This window comes from Hesperophylax consimilis, chromosome 10 (assembly GCF_061612785.1).
Source record: "Hesperophylax consimilis isolate HC1 chromosome 10, BYU_Hcon_1.0, whole genome shotgun sequence".
In the NCBI taxonomy this organism is placed as follows: Eukaryota; Metazoa; Arthropoda; class Insecta; order Trichoptera; family Limnephilidae; genus Hesperophylax; species Hesperophylax consimilis.
Window position 1 is genome coordinate 32,746,074 of NC_142845.1, and position 23,205 is coordinate 32,769,278.

Genomic DNA, 23,205 nt, shown 5'->3' on the forward strand with positions numbered 1-23,205 from the left:
AGAGATAGCCTCATTTTTAATGTCAGTGCCATACAAATTTGAAGACTCCTTCATTTGTACCCGAAATTGCTTCATACGAAATTTTATAGCATAGTAATGATCAGCAGAATCCATTTCTAGCCATAAAAAATACCCTTGAAAATTCAAGTCTCTATGTCTATGAAAGGCGATTTTCAGCCCACTGTGCGCCGCCCCGGTATCATTTATTGGATAACCAAAACCTCTGATTTAGGTCACTCCAAGTGGTGACTTATGGCAGAGAGTCTTGGCGGCAAATGTCCACCTACTGCGCGATGAGGAGAAACTGGTAGAGTTAGGCCTTGTGACTTCTCCAGTTGAATCTCTCGTCCCTTCGCCTTGCACCACAGTGGGAGAGATGGATTCATACGTCCATCACTCCGAGAGACACCGTCCCTCAGATTCCCACCCACCCCTCATACCTCATTCCTTCTCAGAACATCCTCTCCTTCCTTTCTTTAAAAAAACATTCACACAACGTCCCTAAACAAAACATGGACCCGGGGGAAAATATTTTCCTCAGTGCCTTTAGCTAATGCAAAAAACATCAAATAAATTTTTAACGTGCACGTCGGGATTCGAATCTACGATTTCCGAATTCGTAACCAAGAATCGTAACCACTAAGTAACTTTAACTCTTGAAAAAAGTTATTTTTAAAGATAATATCTATACATGTGTTATGCCGAAACGTTAATTATATGAAATTCCCTCGAAAGAAATAAAATCGCAAAGTAACCTCCAAAATTTTTGTTCTATTATTTAATATGTTATATGCACGAAAAAATTCACAGTGTATCTTTGAATGCAACTAAATCATTTGTGTATTTTTTTCTCTATTTCAAGTAAGGTTCAACGAAGAAAACTTTGTGGGATGTTTTGTTGTCACGAAAATTTTTCTTCATTCCAAAGTAAAGTTTGTTGTTGTGCAGTAATGATTTATGCAATATCAATATTTTTACTAAAATCATCAATATTTTCTTGAGTAATCTGTGGTATTTCTTTATTAAATAATGATTCGTTATTATACAACTTAATCACATTGTTATATTTTTTATTTGTTAAATATTTCCTTGTGTATATTTTAATGACAATAAAAATATAAAGACTTGTTTATTTACATTTTAACTTCCTTCAATAAAAATCAATTTAGATATTTCACATCTGCCAGTGACAGCTATTTATTTTTCTTTATCTTCTATTTGTTTTGAATTTTGTCTTGACGAAGAAAAGGTACTTACGAAACCGGTCTATAATAATTTTAATAAATTTTGCATTCGTTTTTATAATCAAATAGTTGAAAGGTTTAATGTAGAAATGTAATACTTCAGGTCTCGTCGGCTTGAAACGTTTGGTTGAATATTGTGTGCAGTGACGTGGAGTAGTTTGCATAATATAACGTGACGTTATTCATAGACCAATAAAATTTGAATTGAAATTGTTTTCACCTCACATATTTCAGATCGTAAGACTGTGTTTGTTTACTATTTGACTACAAAGTTTACTACCCGATTTTGCCCGTAATTATTATTCTCGTTTATATTAATCTTATAATAATTCTTTGACAGGTGATGTTAAAACTCTTTTTTTAATACTTTTTATTTATTAAATTATCGATTATAAAATAATGTATTGAACAAACCAAGGTTGACGGTAAAGCCTGGGTGCGCGACGGTTTTCGAAGTGTTACAAGATCAAGCAACGTCAGTTTGCAAATGAGGGCGATTGTTGTTGATACTGCTGATTTGTGTTTTGTTTACAGCAAGCATATTAATAAATAAATGGAGTAATTATACTAAATAGAGAAGTTTACTTAGCGTCGCTAAGTACACGTAGCTTAACGTAAGTAATTAAGTTAAACGTAACGTAAGTAAATGTTTACTTACCGTCGCTAAGTTAGCAACACCACTGACGGGCGGCATTTGACGGTTAGGGGACCAGGCCTGAACTCTAGTCCTTAATCATGGTTACGAATATTTTTGATATTATGCAACTCAATCAGTTTATCGTATTATATTGATTTTACAATGTAATTATCTTATAAATAAACTGTTTGATTCCAAAACATAATATTTATTATAATTTGTTATCTTGTCTCAACACACGGAGAAAACTAACTAATTTAAAATACTGTTCATTTATTAAAAACCTGCTCAAATTATTCATTATTTTGTTAAAAAAGGGACTGCAGGCCTTTAACGAATGATTGAGTTTCTAACAAGGTATCAGTTAAAAGCGAATGTTTTATGAGGACTGCGGAACACGTGTTCATACAAATAAAGATATTAATGTTGACATATTGATATTGTCGCATTTGATATTTATTAGGAAAAGGACTCGTATTCTCGATATATTCTGAATGACTAATATTTTGTCAGGAAATTGGCATGGTATCACTTAAGAGTATTATTTTTCTCCGTGTATGACACCTTCAATTACACCAGAATAATTTCCATAAAATAAATGTTTTTCTTACTTTTCACGAGCAATTTTTACTTTTTATATAATTTTCTTATGAATTTCAATATTTTAAATTTTTATTATGTTGTCTTTTTAGAGGTACAGTAATAAATAGGAAATCTATAATTGGCTTTATTTTTGCTACACATGTACAAACTGATACAAAATAAACTTCGATTTCCCGAAAATAAAAAATAAATAAAATAAAAATTATATCAGACCCACAGTAATAGTAAAGATTATAAAAATAATAATAAGTAATTTTAATTTTAGCTCTCTCATTCAAAATTTAGGCGTATTAGTTCTGTCAAAGAATTTATATACAAAAAATTAAAAAATTAGTCATTTTAAATACATGTAGGATTACGAAAGATTTTTAAAATATTTATATTGAGGGATCAGTATGATTTATAGGTCCAGTTAGGAGTTCTACCAAGCCGAATCCTCTGATATGAAAATATCTGGAGTCGGTGAATTATTTCCACATTTGATCTCTTGTGAGTTAACGTGTTGTTCTTGCATTGTTTTGTATTTATTATGCTTATATGTTGCACTTGTATAATGTGAATTGACTAGATGATCAGTTGTGGAAAAGTGAGTGGAAGGGTCTAGTTTTTCCAGTTGGGAAGATTTAACACTGACATAAAGTCGAAATTTAAAGTATGTGTTTATTCCGGAATGTGGGAGGTTTGTGCGATCCCACACATCTCATAAAAATATACAATAATAATACATTAATAAGCAATAGTAACATTCCATGAAGAATACATTAATATATATATAGGGTTTTCCAATAAGAGGTGTTATTTCAAATAGCCCGCTATTTCGGTAGATCTTACTTTTGAAGCTGTCATTTTTTGACATTTGACAAGTAGAAACTACGCCATTGATAAAAATGAAACGATACACGCTTCAACAACGGGTCCTTGAAATGCGTGAAAATGATCCGGAATTCCATCGAAAAATCATCTTGAGTGATGACCCATTTCCACCTCGGTGGCTTCGTCGACAAGGAAAATTGTCGCATCTGGGGCTCGGAAAACCCAAGAGATATCTATCCTCAACGTGTGACTGTTTGGTGCGGTTTATGGTCTGGCGGAGTCATTGGACTTTACTTTTTCGAAAATGAGGCTGGAGCAACAGTTACGGTGAATGGATTGCGCTATCGAGAGATGATTAATGATTTTTTATGGCCGAAATTGGAGGGTATTGATCTGGAAAACGTTCACTTTCAACAAGACGGCGCTACGTGCCACACAAGCAACGAAACCATTGATTTTTTACGATTAAATATCAAAATAACACCTCTTATTGGAAAACCCTGTACATGCACATGAAGGGAAAAATGTACAAGCAAGGAAATAATTTTTATATTATTATATATACGTAGAATAAAAGCATTAGATTGACAAGGACAACACATTCTCCAGGGTGCTGCGATGCTTGAATCTGGACTCTGGCAGGATTCCATGATAAGGATATTATGGACTTGTTCGTCCTCTCCCTTAAACCTGCTACCCAAGCTATTTCGAGGGCTGCAAAACCTGGTACTCTCCCTTCCGTGGGCTACTGAGTGCTCCTCTTTACCGGTTGATATCAGCGTCGTCCTTCAGCTATCTGTTGATGATGTGCCAGAAAATTTCTTTCTTCTACTAGTTTTAGAAGCTCACCGTTTAAGAGAGCTGATGGATTGCTTTTCGGACCCTGTTCCAGTAGCGTGTGCTGTATTTCCCCCCTAAAAAACAGTACCCGTCTTAAAATTATGAAATTATTTATACTTCATCATAAAAAAATATTTTGGGCGTATGCTTAACTTTCTTAATCAAAAAAGCCGTAAGTTATTTTGCTACTTAATGTAGGCAATTTACTTAGCATAATAATATGGCATATTGTTCCCAACAAACTTCATTATGGGCGAATTGCTCTACATATTTGACTTCTTGCGCTACCAGTCCAATAAGTGAATACGAGAAGGTAGATATTATGCTTTGGTTGTAGATTCCATTAACCTTTAGAATCTAAAATAAGCTTGTAGCATCGCAGCGTAACTTAACCCGTAATCTTAAGTATTAATCTCGTCCATGCATTACAAATTTGATTTAATATTACGGTGAACTTAAGTAATATCAAGGTTCCTGCTTTACGTAACGTTTACATTGCTCAATACCTGTGTTTCGCTTTGGCAATAATTGGCAATTAGTACCTACCCGAAGCTTCGAGTTAGTTACAGCTAAGGGTTATTTATTATTGATCGAATATCCATTTTTTTTTGTATGGAAATTTGTATTATTTGTTGTATTGCATGCGTAATTTTTGCAACTGATAATCTCCAATAAGATTAAGAAATTATTATAAGCAATAATTAGTCGCCTGAAATATCCATACAAATTGAAAATAACTCCCCAGTAAAAATAAATGCCGCTGATGGGAACCTGCACCTTCTGATGTCCTGTCAGGTGCTCTGAACTACTGAGCTACGTCGGCTTTTTCCCAACCCGCCAAATAATTCAATTTGTACTAGTACTTCAATAAAAAAATTACTGCTTATTATTTTTTTTCATCTGTAAACAACCAATTTTATTTTGTAGGAAAACAACTCGGTCTTGGCGCACACTTCTTGCCTCATTTACATTCATACATACTCTTCTATTATTCTGAATCTCAATATGGCCCGACTCATGTCTTCCTCGGGCGTCCCCGACTTCTGTTTCCATTCGAATTTGCATCATATATTCTCCTTACACTCCTTTCTCCGCTCATTCGTTCTACATGCCCAAACCATCTAAGCGTCCCTTTTTTAATATTACTCATTACGTTTACATCAGCCTTGCACTTCTTGCGGATCTTCACATTTCTCAAACGATCATACATGGTTTTACCACACATACGCCTCAGGGATCTCATTTCTACAGCATTCAGTCTTTTTTTTTTATTTTTTTTATTTTTTTTTATTTAATATTTGTATGTTTTTTACAATAAATATACAATTTATACATATTATACAGTGTTATAAAGGTGAATAATAATAGCTTTTCCTCACCATAAAGAGACGAGGCTCTTGTGTTTGGTGAGTGAATCCTAGCTCAATTATATGGAATCATGTAAGTAAGTAAATAATATTTTTTCAAAACCAAAGGGATAAGTAAGAAATAGGCAAGATTTATCAATAATACAGTTTCAAGATTTGAAGGAAATAATAATAAGAGTAAGATATTAGTCCAGTCAGTGGGGAGTTTTACCTTGCAAAAGGTTAGGTAGTAGCGATTTTGATATATGTTGTTAAGATTGGGACTCTAAAGAAAAAAAAAAGTTTTCGACCTTGGGAGGGTCGAGCTCGATCCGCCATCTTGGATTAAAGGTGCCAAAATTTGTTTTTTTTTAAATAATTGTGAAGTGGTCGTTTTTACAACCAAATTGTTGAACGCAAACTTAAAGACAACTAAATTACCTACATTTTTTGTAGAAAGTTTTTTTTTGTAAGTCTAATAGGTAACGAGTTACAGTGGCGGAAATGTGAATATTTTTCAAAAAAGTGATGAAATTCCCAACTTTGTAATTTTTGCGGGTTATTCATTACATAATTATAATAATTTTGTTAACTCATTTCCACACCACCATGAGGTAGAGAACATTGCGCATTTTTTTTATTGTGGTATCCCCAGTAGGTCAACTCCACAGATATACCAGCGTTATGCTACAGTAAATTATGTTACATTACTGTGAATTATGTTACTATAAATTATGTTACTTAATAACAGTCTTCGTCATCAATGTCATCATCTAACTCATTGCCTGTGATATTTGGGCTTCCATTGACAAAATCTCTTCTTCTTCGTCCTCGACATCGATGTGAACCTCTGGCGAATTTCGGCATGTTTGACCATTACAGCACCCACATACAATAGAACACTTCAATCCAGCTTTCCTGCAGCCACATGCAACGCCGCATCCTTTTTTACAATTGCATGAAATAAATTTTAATAAAGTCTCGGGTGCTGGTTTCTTTGTCATTCTTACTGGAACAAGCCCGTTGATGTCACGTTTCCAGGCCCAGTTTTCTGGATTTTTTTGGATTCCATACCATTTTTGGACTTGATGATACGTTCTAAATGCATGGTACCGTGTAGCGTCGTTCGTTAGTGGCAAAGAGGCAAGATTGAATTTGATTTTTGTTGTCGACTTTGCGAAACGTTTGTAGAGGACTTCTTCCAAGGTTTCCTTATCCATGTCACCCCCGTATAAAGCAACAAGAAAGCGTGTTCCTGCAACTGCTATTTTTCTGGTGTTGCATCATGTTGTTTGAAGATTCTTATCATGGCATTGAGTCTTGTGTCGTTTTGCACAAGCGAACAAAATTTATTTTTTCCTTGGTTGAAGAAGGACGATGTTGTATCGCAGCCGCTAAAGGCATGAAGAAACAGAATATTCTCAGCCGCCTCTTTGTATTTCACACTATTCGCGGGATACAATCTTTCAAAAGTTTTGCCTCTACCGGGTTTGCGAAGATATATACTATTTTGTTGTGGTGCTAATGCTGTCATGATGTCAGCAGAACTAGGAGATCAACGTCTTCGCCAATAATGAAAACAGCGTCATATGATGAACACAAGGAAATCGCAGTATTGACAATCAACTCATCAGCATCTTCTTCAGCCTGCTTAACTGTAAAATCATCCTGTATAAATTGCTTTGTAAGCATCGAAATCAGACGGACTTTGTTATTTTCATTGGCTAAAAATCGTTCTTGTGAAACTTGAACTGGCATTATTTCATCGAAAAGAACATCTGCAGACATGTGCTTCTTCGATCGGCGAAGTCTTTCTGCGGTTTTCGTATTTTTTTCACCATCATCAAGCGGATATCCATCGAAAACAATGACTGCATATGATCCATAGTGATTTCTTACATAGTGAACGTACTTCTTGCAAATTGACCCAAAATAATCATTCCGATTCCATACAACTTTATGTAAAAGATATCCTCCATCTACAACATTAATTTTGCTACCTTCAAGTTGCACGCCTTCTGGAAGTTGTTCGAAAACACCATAAAATGATGATTTCGTACCTTTGCGCACGAGCACACTGAGTGACCGAGCATCCAGGCAACGTCCTGTAACCACCCCGACTCAATCAGTGTTGCCAAGTCAGCTGTAGACTAGGATCCCACTATAACAAATCAACGTCATCGAGCACACGGATGATGCTATATAAGTATATTGTAACGTAGAAATACGTTAAAATGATATTGTGTAATATGTTCGTACAAAATTTATCAAGAAAACTGGAGTTTTACAATTTTTTGTCAAAATTTTCTTCTTTCAACCGCTGTAACTCGTTACCTATTAGACTTACAAAAAAAAACTTTCTACAAAAAATGTAGGTAATTTAGTTGTCTTTAAGTTTGCGTTCAACAATTTGGTTGTAAAAACTACCACTTCACAATTATTTTGAAAAAAACAAATTTTGGCACCTTCAATCCAAGATGGCGGATCGAGCTCGACCCTCCCAAGGTCGAAAACTTTTTTTTTTCTTTAGAGTCCCAATCTTAACAACATATGTGAAAATCGCTACTACCTAACCTTTTGCAAGGTGGAGCCCTTTTTTATCCCCCACTGACTGGACTATATGGACTTTTATAGTAGTTTTAGGTAATTTTTTAATTTTATTTTAAATTCCTGAATATCTTCAATATTTTTTAGATATAATGGAAGGATGTTAAAATATGTTATACCTAGATAGAGATAGGTATTTTGTGTGTGCTTTGTATTGAGTTTTGGGATTTTGATAGTTTTTTGATATCTTGCTGATGAATTGAATTGTAAGTTATTTAACTGTATTTCTTTATAAATTTGTAGAATTGAATATTTTTTATATATATTGTCTATTATGGGTACGTTGAATATTGAAAAGAGAATCTCGGTAGAAAATTTGGATGGTTTTTTCAATATTACTTTAATTATCAATCTTTGAACTATTTTAAGTGGATTTAATATATTGTTATATGTTCCTCCCCAGCCAATAATACCATATTGTAATATAGATTGTACAATTGCATAGTACACTCTTTTTAGGTTTTCTAGTCTAAGAATATTTCTAAGTCTTATAAATATATAAATACATTTTCTAATTCTTTTGACAAGTTCACAAATTTGTTTTTTCCATTTAAAATGTTGATCTATATATATACCAAGATATTTAATTTCAGAAGTTAGACTAAGTATAGAACATTCTTGATTGCAATTAGTTCTGTTACATTTAAGTTGATGTATTATAATTTTTAATTCTGGTATTAATTTAAATTTGTTGATAGAGAATGGGATACATTTTGTTTTTTCAGTATTTAATGAGAGGAGGTTTTTATCGAACCAATTTTTTAGTATATTAATATCAGTATTTGCTAAGTTATTAACATTATTCCAATCAGTACCTTCAATTATTATGACAGTGTCATCAGCATAAGATATTATTTTTCCATTTAATCTTTGATTGAATATGTCATTTACATAAATGATAAACAGTAACGGTCCCAGGACTGTACCTTGAGGTATGCCGAAGTGACTTGTTTTTTGTTGACTAAGTACATCGTTGATTTTTACGACTTGAGGGCGTTTGAAAAGGTAGCTTTTTATCCATTCTATAGCTGTACCACTTAATCCAATATTTCTTAATTTACTTATAAGTTTGTCGTGTGATATGCTATCAAAAGCTTTTTTTAGATCTATGAAAATTCCAATGCATTTTAATGATTTATCTAATGAATTATGAACAAGACTAGTTAATTTTGCAATTGCATCCTGAGTGCTTCTACCTTCCATAAAACCGAACTGATTTTCATTAATTAATTTATTACATTTTACAAATTGGTTTATCCTTTTTTTAACTATCTTTTCAAAAATTTTTGCTATGTTCGATATTACTGATATGGGTCGGTAATTGCTAACTTCTTCTGGGTTACCAGATTTAAATATTGGAGTAATGGTAGTTTGTTTGTAGATTGATGGAAACACTCCGCTTTGGAAACTTACATTTATTATGTGTTTTAACGGTTTAGAAATTTGATTTTTAATATTTTTTAAAATATTAACTGTTATTCCATCAAAACCCGGGGCAGAACCACCTTGCATATCGTTTATAATTGATATTATTTCGTTCTCTGTGGTGACTTGGAATGTTGCTATATTATTGTCAGTATCAATACTACAGTCTGGAAATGTTATATTTGGGTCAGTATGAATGAGATTGGCAAGATTTTCCCCTACGTTCGCAAAGAAGGTGTTAAATATGTTTGCAGCTTTTGAGGGATTTTCTTTACAACATGTTTTCATGTTGTCATGAAATATAGTGGCGATGTCGTTATTCTTGTTTTTTTTCTTGTCAATTATTTCATTTATAACTGTCCACACTCTTTTACTATCATTTTCAGCCTGATTCAACTTTTGTTTATAATACTTTTGTTTTGTATTTTTTATAATATATGAAAGTTTGTTTTTATATGCTTTAAAATGATTTAGTAAATTTTTATTATTTGGTTGTTGAGTAGTTAATTTGTAAAGAGCTTGCTTATGTCGTACAGATACTACTAAACCATGAGTAATCCATGGTTTTATAGGTTTCAAGTTCGACACTTTGGATTTGGTTATTATATTATTATTTGTCGAGTCATTTATGCATTTAGATATTTTTTCTTCAAACATTTTACAACATATATTGACATCATTACATTGTAATAATTTATTCCAATTTTCTGATTCTAATTGGTGTTTTAATGTATCCATATTAAGTAATTTTTTTGAGTAATTATTTTGTTTAAATAATGGCAAAGTTGGATTGGTTAATTTATAGTTAAAAATACATGAATAATGATCAGTGATAGTTGTATTAATGACAGCTGATTTTATATTTTGGATATCAGGAATATTTGTAAAAATGTGATCTAAGCATGAGGGGCGTTGACCTTTAACATTTCTAGTATAAGAATTTATGCACGATAAATAATTGAGTTCTGCTAACATATTTAGATATGTGTCTTTATCTTTACTAGAATAGTCGTTTGCAATATTTAAATTCATATCTCCAACAATAATAGTATTTTTATTTCTAAAATTTAACAGAATATTTTTTAATTCATCTATAAATTGAGGTATTATCGATGTATGCGTACGATAAATAGCAATAATGTTATAATATTTATTTACGTCTTTAAATTCTATATTTAATATGTTAACATTACTAACATTAATTATTTCTTTAATATTGAGAACATTATACTGGTTAGAAATAAATAATCCGATACCTGAGTTTTTGTTTATTTTGTTTATTGTCGCATGGTATGTGTAGCCTGGAATAGTGTAATTGATTTCGCCTGCAGAGTGTGTCTCTGTTAACACAATCAGGCCCGGGAAAAAATTTAATTCTTTTAATGTTATAACTAATTCATCCATGTTTCGTTCTAAACTTCTAATATTTACATGAAATAGGGTAAATCCTTTTTCAGAGCAAATTAAGTTAAAATCTTTCATAGATTGACATAAATTTTCTTCAATATACATTTTTTTATCTAATGCGTTACATAAAAAATCATTCATTTTTAAGTTTTAGATTAGAGTTTAAAGAAATGAAATTTACCGTATTATTCATAGTCGATGCGCTCCCTAGCTAGTTGAAGCATTTTTTGCCGATAGAGACATTTCATGCTATCAACTCTGTGTTCTGTAGAATAATTCATAGTAAATCTTTTGTTTTGAACACAGCAATTGTTGCATGTTGGAGGTTGTTCTTTATTTTCACATTTAGACAGAATGTGCTCCTTTGTGCAATGAGGGCAAATGGGGGGCTGCGTCCTGGCGAGACATCTTTGCGCTGTGTGGCCGAACTTAAGGCAGTGGTAGCATTGAGTAAGCGGGTTACAGTCTTCTATGTATACTCTTTGGAATTTGATGTTTATTTTGTTTTTTTCTAGTAGCGTTTTTCTTAATTTACCGGTTGTTTCAATAATGTAGTTAGTGGTGTCGTTTTCTTTTCCTTCATTGTATTTGTTTTTTAGTTCCTTGATAAGCTTGATGTTGTTTTTGTCTTCCAGGGTTAATCCTTCATTTTGTTGTACAATCCCATCTATAATTTCCTCTTCAGTCAATTGGCATTGCAGCCTTTTCAACATTAAACACGGTTTCTTTTTTTTAATTTCTTCGGCCAATATTTCTTTTCCAATTACCTTATTAATTTCTTCGGTTAACTTTTCTGCATCTTCTTTTTTTTGACATGAGATCAGTAATTTTTGCTCTCCGATTTTTTTTACTCCATTCACTCCAACTTTTATTTTAGTTAAATTAATGTTTTTTTGAATTTTTATTTTTATATCTTCGGCCTTCAAGGTGTTTTTAGATGTAATTATGATGGCGTGCTTCTGTTCTGGAATGTGTGCACCTGTATTCACGAAGTTTTTATTGTCACCTAATACATTTGCATATGTCCTTTTGTTATTATTATGAATTTCTTCTAGTTTCTGTGCGTAGTGATGATTGTTTTTAATATTAGTTTCTTGTAATTCTATAATCTTTTTTTGTAGGTTTATTAGTTCATATTGAATTTTTTCTTCCAGTGATATAATGTTCTGTTCCAGTGTTAATTTTATTTTTGAGTCCTTCACTGAAGTGATCTTGTTTATTAAATCTTTAATGTTTTTAATAATTTCTTGAGTTTCCATTTTGGATGGAATGTATCGCCCAGGTGGGCGAGTTATTAATGTAAACTATATTACTTGATTTACTTGTCACAAAATTACGCGACTGTACTCCTTCGATGTGGAGCGAGTAATGAAGTCTACTTTCATTCTTTCTCTACCAGTTCCATGCCTCACTTCCATACATCAGGGTAGGTACCAGCTATCCATTGTGGGCTGCTAACTTCGCTTCATTGGACATTTTTTTGTTAGCGCCAACTGCTTTCAGTCCTCCACTTATATATTGCTAATTTATGGAGTTCGGCTCGCATTAAGAATCTGGTCAAATTAGTATTAATCCGCATTCCTGTTAAAAACGGGACTGTAGGCCTTCATCAAATGAATTGAGAGGTTTCCTAACATACTGTCGGTATAACACAAATATATTATTAGGATGCCGGAACACGTGTTCTAAAAAAATTTAATTGAATAAAAAATTACTGCATGAACACGCGTTCCTATGTATTCTGAACAGACTAATGTTTTATTAGGAAATGGGTTTATTTATTTTATATATAAATTACAAACAATACAAAACAAAATGAACCTTTGTCTGTTTAACTGGGAAGGATTCCCGCTTCAGGACAGTCAAATTGTGTATTTAGTACAAAATATTCTTAAAATGGAATGGCCATGCTGTCAAAACAAATTTTGAGAAAATTGTTGATTGCATTCGAAGTGACAGGATGGTTTCTTTATTCTTGAAAGAATCGCAAAGATGAAATTTATTACCAGGCTCAATTTGGATAACATTAGTAATTGCATTCAGAACAGATGAATGGTTTCTTTCGGGACATCACAAGTCTGAGATTCTTTTCAGGACATTTTGGAGAACATTTACAATTGTATAGTTAGAATTTCCACATTTATAAATCAGTATAAGACATTTGAATCCTAAAGAACAATATTTTTAGAATTTCTTAGGTGATAGAAATTACACATTACTAGACCAGAATATATGCCGTATGACAAATGAATTTTCAATTTTAAAATTTCGAATCATTATTTATTAAATTATTGGATTGCAATCACGTTTTTAATAGGACATCAATAAATCATCGATACTCATTTTTCTCAGTGTGGTGTTTCACCCCCGTTCGCATGCATTTATTTTCCAATCTTGTTTATACCGTCACCAAACATGGGGTTATCGATATCTGGCAGGGATGCACCCCGAGATAAGCCATTAAGAGTTGTAGAACAAATCGCAGTAATATCTGTGCGGCTCCCCAACGCGATCACCCTGATATTGCCTTCCCTATTAATCTTCATTGGCCACCGACTGACGGTTGTTGCAAGATGTCAGGATAATGATACGTGAAGGAAGGGACGGGAAAGTAATAGAAGGTGGTGTTACTTATTACTTGGGGATTTGGAAACGTGCTTGCTTGCTAAATGTGCATGTATTTGGAAGATGATTTGATATGAGGTTTGGTTTGAAATATACAATTATGAATACGTCAGTGACTTGCATTGTTTTGTGAACATGGGTAAGTTGTAGGTAGCTTTTGAGATAATATTTGATGATGCGTTCATACCGGTTGTTTTATACTCGAACGATTTTTTACATATACCTAATGGCAAGTTATTCTTGTATTTAACTGTTAAAACGTCTACCCTTGTAAAACGTCTTGAACGATCGCTTGTCATAATGTGCCAAATTTATAGAACATAAAACTATGGGATAATCGGTGAAATGTAGGTAGATTCATTGGTTTTAAACTCATATGTTTGCAAATTAATATTTTGATTTAGACATTCGATTAAATTGAAAACCAAACACACGTTGCTCGAGTAGTTAAGAGATTTTCCTGGCTTACTTTAACCAGGGATCCAAAGCTTATTCGGAGAAAAATAAAATTTGATGGTATTTTGGTCTCTGGCGACTTAAAAATCATGATAATCGATGTTATGTGTAAAAAGCTTTAAAATCGAAGTAATACACCAAATCAGGCAAAATCACATAAAAATTATGAGAATTTTTATACGGCCAAGGCTTGAAGTCTAGTCTAGTCTAAAACATTTGGAAAATCAATTCTTACAAAACTGATGAGTAAGTTTTGTTTCTGTTATATCTGCCTTACTTATGCGGACTTCGAGTGTTGGGAACTCTTCAAATTAGTAAAAGGTTCTTAATATAATTGCGTTTATTTACGTTACAATAAAAAGGTCTGGTTAAACTACACTGTTCGTTACCCGAGGGTAGGTAATTCTCTGCGCCCCAGGAGTTTGCTCTCTGATAATATAATCTCGCAAGTACCTGTTACACCCTAGCGACATTTAACGGACTCTGGCGTATGGTTTATGACTACCGCCATCTATCGATTAACTACTCAACCTTATTACCATACATCACAGTTTCAAATATATTTATTTTTATCATAACTTTCAATGCAATGATCGGTTATCTCATATTGATCGGTCAGTGGCTGAGTTGGCATCGCGTTTGGGTCTCACCCAGGCGAGTGTTTTCAATTTATCGGCTGGCTAAGTCCCCCATCACAACACAAGCAACATTTTTCGCTTAATGTGGTGGTAGTAGGTTTTAAAATATTTTCAGGTTGTTCGTAACCCGTGAATGTTTGTCATTCTTTAAAAAAATTAAGTGCGACTCGTAAAATCACCAATCCCTAACCACCATTTACATAAAACTTTAGGTTCATTTTTATATAATTACGAGTATATTCAGTTACGGGAAGATGGACGTGTTATTAGACAGTAAAACGAAATAGACTGGGGCAACTGTGTGGAACAAGGCAGGTGCTACTAATATGAAAAGGTATATATTTGTTTAGTAAATGCAAATTCTTAGGGTAGTACGAATATGATATTTTATCGAACAACATGTTTATGATCCCTTTTCTTGCTGGATGGAATACACAGTGTTTCACCTCGAACGCCGCTGGTAATTGTTAAGTAAAAAGAGAAATTTAATTTAATATTTTGTAAAGTCGTATCCAAATATGATGTAGATTTACCAGTTTCCGGACACCATGTATACAGGGTGTTAAGAGATGTACCTGACTTATTTTAATGATTCTTTTTAGAGAAAAAATGTAAGTAAAATTTTGGTCTGTTTTTTTCAAATACAAAACAACAAAAAAATCTTTCACATGTCGTCACTGGTTGTTTGGCTGAGTAACCGCCCAAAACCCGCACCTAAATCTCCAACATTTACTGATTTTTTAAATGTTTTTGGGAAAACAATAATGTCGTTTACATTTTTTACTTCAAATGACCTCAGGTATCACTGGTAAAATTACGACAGGTACATCTCTTTGAACCCTGTATATTTATTCCAAATTAATCCAGGTATCACTGGTAAAAATATGACAGATACATATCTTTGCACCCTGTATATATTTAATCCAAATGAACTCAGGTATCACTGGTAAATGTATGACAGATCAACTTTTTAGCACCCTTTATATATTTACTCCAAATTACCTCAGGTATCACTGGTAAAAGTATGACAGATAAATCTCTTAGCACCTTGTATTTATTTACTCCAAATGACCTCACGTATCACTGGTAAAAGTATGACAGGTACTTCTCTTAGCACCCTTTATTTATTTACTCCAAATGAACTCAGGTATTACTGGTAAAAGTATGACAGATACATCTCTTAGCCTACTGTATATATTTACTCAAAATGACCTCAGGTATTACTGGTAAAAGTATGACAGATACATCTCTTAGCCTCCTGTATATATTTACTCCAAATGACCTCAGGTATCAATGATAAAAGTATGACAGGTACATCTCTTAGCATCCTGTATATATTGACCATTTCAATAAATTTAATATTGGAAATATCTTGTTTATGGTATGGCATTAACTAAATTGTTCTAAATTTAATATTCTTTTGTTAAATGACAAATACTACAATAGGTATGTGTAATTTTATATTACCAAACCGTGACATAAAAACGACGATTTCTAAATTTAAACAAAACTGCTACAAATCTTTTAATAATTTTCGTAATTTCTCCGCCCTGTTCAAATGTCTTAATATTTCAATTTAATCTGACTCGCCCAGTCGTCCTGCGACACTTTATTGTTCTCTTCCCAGGAAAAATTGCTTTACGTCTCGGAAGAGAGCGAACTTTTTGAGAGGGAAATTATCCCTATAATTTTTCATGTCTTTGTTCGCCTAAAAGATTACTAATCGGGGTGATAATTTTGAAGGAAGTTGAAATGTATACTTCTTACAGATTTCATGTTTTTTTTGTTATATCTGCCTTTACTTATGCAGACTTCGGGTGTTGGGAACTCTTTAAAACAGTAAAAGGTTCTTAATTTAATTGCGTTTATTTACGTTTCAATAACCTGTCTGGCTAACTACACCGTTCGTTACCCGAGGGTAGGTAAATCTCTCAGCCCCAGAAGCTTGCTCTCCGATAATATTGTCTCGCAAGTACCTGCTTTACCCTAGCAACATCTGACGGACTCTGGCGTAGGCTTTATGTCTACCGCCATCTATCGATTAACTACTCAACCTAATTACCATACATCACATTTTTTTAAATATGCTTTAAATATATGTATATTGTGGTGTTTATGTAATTTTAAAAATGTCTGAAAAAAAATTACTCACTAACTTACCACCTTTTACTTTACAGGGGTAGGATGATATGATGGAGTTTAGGAACATTATATTTGGAAGGTGGGTATGGGTACTGTCGAAGCACCGGGTACTTATTAAGCATCCCTTTCTTAATCTTATTCATTACGCTTAAATCGGCCTTTCATTCCTTTTCTACTTTTTAAACACGGTCATTTATTGTTTTACCACACAAACGTACATATTATATGTATCTATATAATGTTCATAACACATGTATCTGTAGAATACATATCTACAAATATATCTATACACGGCGTACGGAAACTAGTGGAATAAACGGGAAACTGGTGAATCTACATCAAGCTACGTATACATACGTGAGCCGAACTGCTGAACTGAATCTCAACTTATTGGAAACTTATTAGAAACGAAGCAACCGCAACTGGCGCGAAACGCCGCTTGCGGTGGATTCGTTCCTTTCCCGTAATTCGTGGCTCGGTTCGCGTTTCGGTTCGGAAATGTATACGTACCATCACATATCTAATCTATTCTAACACAAAACAATTTTTTTCGATCTGTGCATTAGATTGATTACAAATCACCAAAAATAATTGCACGTCACAGTTAAATACAAAATTAAGAAACACTGGAAATAATTTGATGATACAATGACGTTAGAAAGTATAAAATGAATACAAGATCAATTATATACAAGTGCATACACAATATATAAGTAGACTGAAAAGATTTGTTAGTATAGCCTTCTTGTCACTACTTTCAGTTAAATAGATCGGCATCTAAAGGGTTAAAAAAACTTTTGGAGTCGGGTCTAAGCTTGGACGCATTTAAACAGCTACAGTAGCCTTGTGACGACCAGTTTTTTTTTTTTTAAATTTGACCTAAAAATCAAACTTCGGACTCGATTTATGTGAAAATGAAGTCTCAAATCAATTAAAATTATAATCCATTCCAAATGTGATGTAGATTTACCACTTTCCCGCTTGTAACATAATAATGACTATAGTGTAACTGTGGGTTTAAAGTTTTATTGCAGACCGCGATGCATTCTGGTCACATCTTTAGCTTTATGGTGATGAATACAAGATTACGCGTCTGAAAATTTAGAGATTGATAAAAACATAGAAAAAATTACTATTACTCATTCCAATTCTCTCTAATTCAATTTAATGAAATTCTTTAAGGTATATTTTTAATTCCAGCATCAAACCAAAAGATCATACACGGAGAAAAATAAATAATATTGAATATTGCTAATTTATAAAGAATCTCATTAAATTATTCATTATCTGGTTAAAAACGGAATTACAGACCCTTAACGAATGAATTGATGGGTTGCAAATAGTAGGATTTTCATGAACACGTATTACTACATCGGAATACGTGTTCATGAAAATCCTAATATTTATTATCAAGGCTAGTGCAGGTGCATGAACACGTGTTACGATATTTTATGAATTAACTAAAAGTCTACCAGGAAACGACCTGCAATCCCGTTTTTAATCGGATCTCCAATAATTTGAAGAGATTTTTAATAAAATTAACAATACCCATTTTTCTAAGAAAATTATTTTATCTTGTAACTTTATTGATTCAACACTATTTATAAATACTAGTACAAAAAAATCTATTTCCGCGAAATCATCTGAAAAACCTATTCAAACTTTATTCCTTATTTATTTATGGCTGTTCATACGTCACTTTAGTGTTGCCAGCATTTTTCGTCTTTCCCTCCATAACGTATGACAGCTCGCTCGAATTTTGAATTTTGTTTATGACGATCGTTCTGAAAACATCCCCTCCCTATTATTCCATAAAGGGGAAACAGACGTGAAAATATTTTTAATATGGCAGGGCTTCAATATTTAAAAATACCGGCGGCATTTTTTTCATATTTTTATGCTCGAGTTTCGGGCACGGCCGCGTGGGTTTTTATTGTGTTTTTAGTACCGGGCGATAAATAAAAATAATTCTCCTCACTTCTCGTATTTACAATCTTCACTTGAATAATTCGAGTTCCTCTTTTATAGTCGTAATATTCGGTTGTTAAAACTGAATACTACCGTTGGACGAAATTACTCACTTGGCAAATAGTTCACTTAAAGCGTTAATAAAATATCCTTGAAGCAAAGTTCTGTCAATACACCAGTGAATAGATAATCCTGATCTCGCTTATCTTCAATATGATATCTTTCATATTGAAGATATGAAATATATAAATAATATATCATCCCAGACAGGTCACTGAAATTATAATAATTATTATATTTGAAAGTGTTTAACCTATCTATGATCTATCTATGAGCTATTATCAATCTATGAACTAGGTAAAATCTATAATCTATCTATGATCTATGTATGATCGATAAATGATCGATCTATGGTCTATCTTTAATCTATCAGTGATATATCTACTATCTATCTATGACATATTTATGACCTATCTATTATCTAGGTATAATCTATAAACTATCTGTGAGCTATTATCAATCTACGATATATCTACGCAATATCTATGGTCTATCTATGATATATATGATTTAGGTATAATCTATCTATGATCTATATATGATCTAGGTATAATCTATAATCTATCTATGATCTATGTATGATCGATATATGATCGATCTATGATCTATCTTTAATCTATCTTTGATCTATCTACGATCTATCTATGACATATTTATGATCTATCTTTTATCTAGGTATAATCTAAGTATCTGTGAGCTATTATCAATCTACGATATATCTACGCAATATCTATGGTCTATCTATGATCTATATATAATATATCTAGTTAAATGGCTCTCTGAGTGATTCGCAGACCACAAATTTTGGCATCCCGCAGGGAACTGTTCTAGGTCCAATTCTTTTCATCATTTATGTCAACGATATTTTTAATCTCTCAATTATGTCTAAACTTATTTCATACGCTGACGACACAGCAATTTTAACTGAGGGATTAACTTGGAATGAAACCCAAAGAACAGCAGAGTTAGATATAAACATACTAAAAAAATGGTTCGATAAAAATTTGTTAACACTTAATACTGAAAAAACTTTTATAATACCTTTCACCATTAATAAAAATTCATTCCCTGATAATTTGAAGATAAGTATACACTCATGTAATTGTAATAGAATTTCAAATTTATGTAAACCTGACTGCTCTGTACTTACTGTTAAAACTAATGTAAAATATCTAGGTGTAATTATAGATAGTAACATAAAGTGGAAATTACAAATCAATGCAATAGTAGAAAGATTAAGAAAATTATTGTACATTTTTCTTAGAATACGAAACATACTAAATTTTAAATTATTAAGAACCATCTATTTTTCACTAATTCAATCAGTATTACAATACGGAATTGTTGGTTGGGGTGGAGCATTCAAAACTTCTCTCTTACCTTTAGAAATCATCCAAAGAATATTAGTAAAAATAATTTTGAAAAAACCGTATGATTACCCCACAATTAGATTATTTCAAGAATTTAAAGTCCCCTCACTTCATATTATTTATAAAAAAATAACTCTTTTTCAAATACATAAAGATTGTTTCTACATTGACAACTTAATAACTTTTTCGAACAGCAATAGACAAAGTATTCTTGGCTCTATAACTATCCCGCGCTGTAACACCACCACGGCCCAACAATTTTATAAATATTTTGGTGTCAAATGGTTTAACCAATTACCTCTTAACTTAAGATTGGAAATGAATTATAAAAAATTCAAAAGCTCAATAAAAGCACTATATCAATAGCATATTAAAATCGTTTATACTTAAAAAGACAATATAATCTCTCAATTATTATTATATTGAAATCCTTTTCTCTTATTTCTTATTCTTATCTCTTTCTTTCTTTTACATCCTTTTCTCTTTTCTATTTGATAAAATTTTGTTACATATAAAATTTTTATTTTGTTATATTAAAAAATAAAAATTCTTTTCATTATCATTACACTCTCTGAAAAAATATGTTAAATTACTATTTACACGCGTTTCTCCGCCTTTTTAACACGAGCATTTGCTCTAAAAAAAGGTGTATATATATAAACAAATAATTCGTCTTAATATTTTGAAGCATAACTAGCATCTATAAACGCGTAGATTTACCGCAAGTTAGGTTTACCCTTAAAGGCTATAATATGATTAGATTTTTTTTGTGCGTAAGGCTACAAAGTAGTTTTTAGCGGTGTGCTAAAAAGATGATATTAATATTAAATTTACTTTAAAGAATTTCCAGTGTGAAATTTATCGGTCAACGAAACTGTTTTTGCACCTAACATGTATAACAATCATGAGCTATGGAACTTTGAAGTATCAAATTTACAGTCAATTAACGCCGCTTGCGGTGGATTCGTTCCTTTCCCGTAATTCGTGGCTCGGTTCGCGTTTCGGTTCGGAAATGTATACGTACCATCACATATCTAATCTATTCTAACACAAAACAATTTTTTTCGATCTGTGCATTAGATTGATTACAAATCACCAAAAATAATTGCACGTCACAGTTAAATACAAAATTAAGAAACACTGGAAATAATTTGATGATACAATGACGTTAGAAAGTATAAAATGAATACAAGATCAATTATATACAAGTGCATACACAATATATAAGTAGACTGAAAAGATTTGTTAGTATAGCCTTCTTGTCACTACTTTCAGTTAAATAGATCGGCATCTAAAGGGTTAAAAAAACTTTTGGAGTCGGGTCTAAGCTTGGACGCATTTAAACAGCTACAGTAGCCTTGTGACGACCAGTTTTTTTTTTTTTAAATTTGACCTAAAAATCAAACTTCGGACTCGATTTATGTGAAAATGAAGTCTCAAATCAATTAAAATTATAATCCATTCCAAATGTGATGTAGATTTACCACTTTCCCGCTTGTAACATAATAATGACTATAGTGTAACTGTGGGTTTAAAGTTTTATTGCAGACCGCGATGCATTCTGGTCACATCTTTAGCTTTATGGTGATGAATACAAGATTACGCGTCTGAAAATTTAGAGATTGATAAAAACATAGAAAAAATTACTATTACTCATTCCAATTCTCTCTAATTCAATTTAATGAAATTCTTTAAGGTATATTTTTAATTCCAGCATCAAACCAAAAGATCATACACGGAGAAAAATAAATAATATTGAATATTGCTAATTTATAAAGAATCTCATTAAATTATTCATTATCTGGTTAAAAACGGAATTACAGACCCTTAACGAATGAATTGATGGGTTGCAAATAGTAGGATTTTCATGAACACGTATTACTACATCGGAATACGTGTTCATGAAAATCCTAATATTTATTATCAAGGCTAGTGCAGGTGCATGAACACGTGTTACGATATTTTATGAATTAACTAAAAGTCTACCAGGAAACGACCTGCAATCCCGTTTTTAATCGGATCTCCAATAATTTGAAGAGATTTTTAATAAAATTAACAATACCCATTTTTCTAAGAAAATTATTTTATCTTGTAACTTTATTGATTCAACACTATTTATAAATACTAGTACAAAAAAATCTATTTCCGCGAAATCATCTGAAAAACCTATTCAAACTTTATTCCTTATTTATTTATGGCTGTTCATACGTCACTTTAGTGTTGCCAGCATTTTTCGTCTTTCCCTCCATAACGTATGACAGCTCGCTCGAATTTTGAATTTTGTTTATGACGATCGTTCTGAAAACATCCCCTCCCTATTATTCCATAAAGGGGAAACAGACGTGAAAATATTTTTAATATGGCAGGGCTTCAATATTTAAAAATACCGGCGGCATTTTTTTCATATTTTTATGCTCGAGTTTCGGGCACGGCCGCGTGGGTTTTTATTGTGTTTTTAGTACCGGGCGATAAATAAAAATAATTCTCCTCACTTCTCGTATTTACAATCTTCACTTGAATAATTCGAGTTCCTCTTTTATAGTCGTAATATTCGGTTGTTAAAACTGAATACTACCGTTGGACGAAATTACTCACTTGGCAAATAGTTCACTTAAAGCGTTAATAAAATATCCTTGAAGCAAAGTTCTGTCAATACACCAGTGAATAGATAATCCTGATCTCGCTTATCTTCAATATGATATCTTTCATATTGAAGATATGAAATATATAAATAATATATCATCCCAGACAGGTCACTGAAATTATAATAATTATTATATTTGAAAGTGTTTAACCTATCTATGATCTATCTATGAGCTATTATCAATCTATGAACTAGGTAAAATCTATAATCTATCTATGATCTATGTATGATCGATAAATGATCGATCTATGGTCTATCTTTAATCTATCAGTGATATATCTACTATCTATCTATGACATATTTATGACCTATCTATTATCTAGGTATAATCTATAAACTATCTGTGAGCTATTATCAATCTACGATATATCTACGCAATA